This window comes from Penaeus monodon, chromosome 36 (assembly GCF_015228065.2).
Source record: "Penaeus monodon isolate SGIC_2016 chromosome 36, NSTDA_Pmon_1, whole genome shotgun sequence".
NCBI lineage: Eukaryota > Metazoa > Arthropoda > Malacostraca > Decapoda > Penaeidae > Penaeus > Penaeus monodon.
In genome coordinates this window covers 30,929,935-30,933,075 of record NC_051421.1, presented here as the reverse complement: position 1 = coordinate 30,933,075, position 3,141 = coordinate 30,929,935, and the positions used below count along the sequence as shown (strand labels likewise).

The 3,141-nt window shown below is 33.0% G+C and overlaps 1 non-coding gene across 1 annotated transcript; it reads left to right on the top strand.

Moving 5' to 3' along the window:
- The first annotated feature begins 1,424 nt into the window (after nt 1–1,424).
- Nucleotides 1,425–1,496, top strand: Trnae-cuc. The gene has a single exon. It is a non-coding gene; the product is annotated as a tRNA-Glu (tRNA).
- The last annotated feature ends 1,645 nt before the right edge of the window (nt 1,497–3,141 follow it).

Sequence of the window (3,141 nt, the reverse complement as noted above, 5' to 3'; positions counted from 1 at the left end):
TTACTACTTTTTTCAGATATTAGAAATATATTTTTACATCCTCAATTGTTATATTAAAAATTCAAAATATTCATGGTACATTTTAATCGTAATGCTTTTTTTAAAAGCAAGTTGTTAATTCCGAGGGTGAAAAAATTTATATTTAATATCAGCATGAATTGGATTTAATTTAATTTAAAGTATTTTTTATAACGATGAGCGCAGTAGGCACGCGTGATCTCATAATCTAAAGTCGTGAGTTCGATCCCACTCGGGCATTCGTTTTTTTTTTTTTTTTTTTTTTTTTTTTTTTTTTTATTAGTTCTTACGTGTATCATTTAAAACGGAAGAGGTGATATGTTATAAGAGTTATAACTTTAAATATCGCATTTATAATGTGATAATATTAATCTGCAATTATTTATGTAATAATAATAGTGAATACCACCATTGCATAATTATATAATATCCATGATATTAACAGTTATGTTTGACATACAAAATTTATTATCATGCTGTACTTAGTTCTAGTAGTGTTTAGCACTATCATACAAGAATAATAAGTCTGCTACTCCCCTTTGCTTTAGCACCTTGCCTTGAATTACCATTCCCACTCTGCCTCATCATCGCCGCCATCACACTTTACTACAGGTATTGCATATCTACTTCTAAAACTGTCATTATTACCTACATCCGCGATTTTAAAAATTTAAAACGTAAAAATAAAAGGTTTGTAACAAAACGTAAAAAAATCAAATTGTAAAAAACATTCCCGTGCGGAATCCAACCGGGGCCTCGCGGGTGAGAGCCCGAAACTAGCCACAGACACACGGGATTACATAATTATTATGTAACAAAATTACTTCTTGATATGATATTGTAAAACTATCATAGAATATTATGTAAATTTTCCTGTGGCATAAGGACTTGTAACTTATTTCACGAAACAAAAAATAGTCGCACAATTATCTGCTGATATTAACATCCTTCTGCCTCATCACAACTATATACAGTAATGTATACCTACTTCTAAACTTCATTATTACCAAAACAGGGCGATTTTAAAAATGAAAACGTAAAACAATCAGATGTTTGTAACAAAACATTCCCGTGCCGGGAATCGAACCCCGGGGCCTCGCGGGTGAGAGCCGCGTACCCTAGCCACTAAAACCCAAAACGGGATTATATAAGTACAATATATACAAAATTACTTATTGTACAGGTGTATTTGTCAAACTATCATAGAATATTATGTAAATTTCCCTGTGGCAATAAGGACTTGTAGACTTAATTTACACGAAACAAAAAATAGTCGGGGAAACATTATCTGATGCCCAGTTTCGTAAGAATTTTTTCCTGGGAATCCAGATGATTGTCCCAAAAAACCAAATAAATCACCAAAGAAGAGCAATTTTGGAAAATGGCACTTTATTCTCTAGTATATCTCCCTTGTGGTCTAGTGGCTAGGATACGCGGCTCTCACCCGCGAGGCCCGGGTTCGATTCCCGGCACGGAATGTTTTCTTTATGATCACGATTAAACGTATTAGTGTTTTATGTGTTACATATCGGCTCCATTTCGGATATTTTACCGAGATGATTAATTGGGCTTATTTAGAATAAAGTGAATAAACTACCAGATTCCCAGTAATGTAGTTTTACTATTTTGGGAGAAATTTCAAAGGAGGGGTATGGAAATATTCTTTTTATTCTTTTACCTATAGTTTTTATCAAAAATAAGTATTTCGTGATGGAATACTATTTGCAGATCTACAATTTCCGATAAAACTGACCCCTAAAATTCGTGCTATTCGGGATTTTTTTGACTTGAAAGTCCCGCAATTAAGCCACCCTTTGAATCACAAACTCGAGGAAAGAATATCTGGCAGTATTTCGAAGTTTTGCCAAAATTTGGATGTTTGAGGGTGCAGTAGCTTTAGCATTTTTGCCTTCTAAATTTTAAATTTAAATTTTCATAAACGGCTGTTAAAATATCAAATTTCAATTTTTTTTCTGAAAAAAATGAAGGTTTAGGTTGGACATACATAATTTTCCTTTTTTCGCTGTTCTTGTGAATACAATGAGACCAGTTTCCCCTCGTCAAGCTAGAAAGAAGTATAATTATCAGGTTATGTAATGTATATATAGATATATAAGTATTTATGCACAAGGACAGGATAAAGAAATCCAATGATACTTGATCGAGATCTTTATTCGATAAAAAAGCGGAATAGCTATGATTAATTTAGTCAAAGAAAAATAAATATTTAGTGTTACAAAATTTATATTTATGGAATTTCACTTTCTTGGCAGATCCCTGCTTGGGTACACCAAAACACATTGACAGTTCAGTATAGAAAGAAATGTTAGTATTTTTTTTTATTTTCGACTTGTAAAAATGCATTGTTGAACTTTGTCCCATGGGGCAATACCTTTAAAAAATTAGGAAGAGTATCATAGAAAAAAAAAACCAATTTGTTTTAACAACCCTAAAGGTCACAGGTTATCCGTGGCTGGGGTCACAAGGGACATCTTTACTGCCAATTTTAGCAACGAGTTTTTGAGGTACGGCACAGGAACCATTACAGTTCTTTTCATCACATGGGCAAGTTTCTGGTCGTTATATTTAGTTTAAATAGTTTGCAACTACATGTTTGGTTTATTATCGGATCAGATATGGAAATATTGGACAACTGATCCCACTGTTCTAAAATAGAGATTGCTGATGTACAAAAACATACCCTGTATTTGTTTTCTTTATCTTCTATTTATTACGTATTTGTTAAATTGTTATCCCCAATCTGTCCATGGATTTTGCAGGTACTTGTCCACCAATATTACCAAATTTCGCGAAACACCATATTAAGGCAGCAAAAGTTTTTAAATTTGTTTTTACCTCCTTTATTTAGCAAGTGGTTTTTTAAATTTGGAGATACGTTAGTAATATTTTTTTAATATCAAAGAAGACAAGATATTCACCAATTATATGGCGAGGGGACTTTTGGCTCAGATTCCGTAAACATTAATACATAAGTTGCGTGAAATAATAAGCGTTCATTGCGTTTGAGTTCCTTTGGTTCCATACATTCTTCTGCGGATGCCATGGTTCATGATTAGTCTATGGAAACCGTTGCTAACATCCCAACGTGCCTAAAAGGGCCTC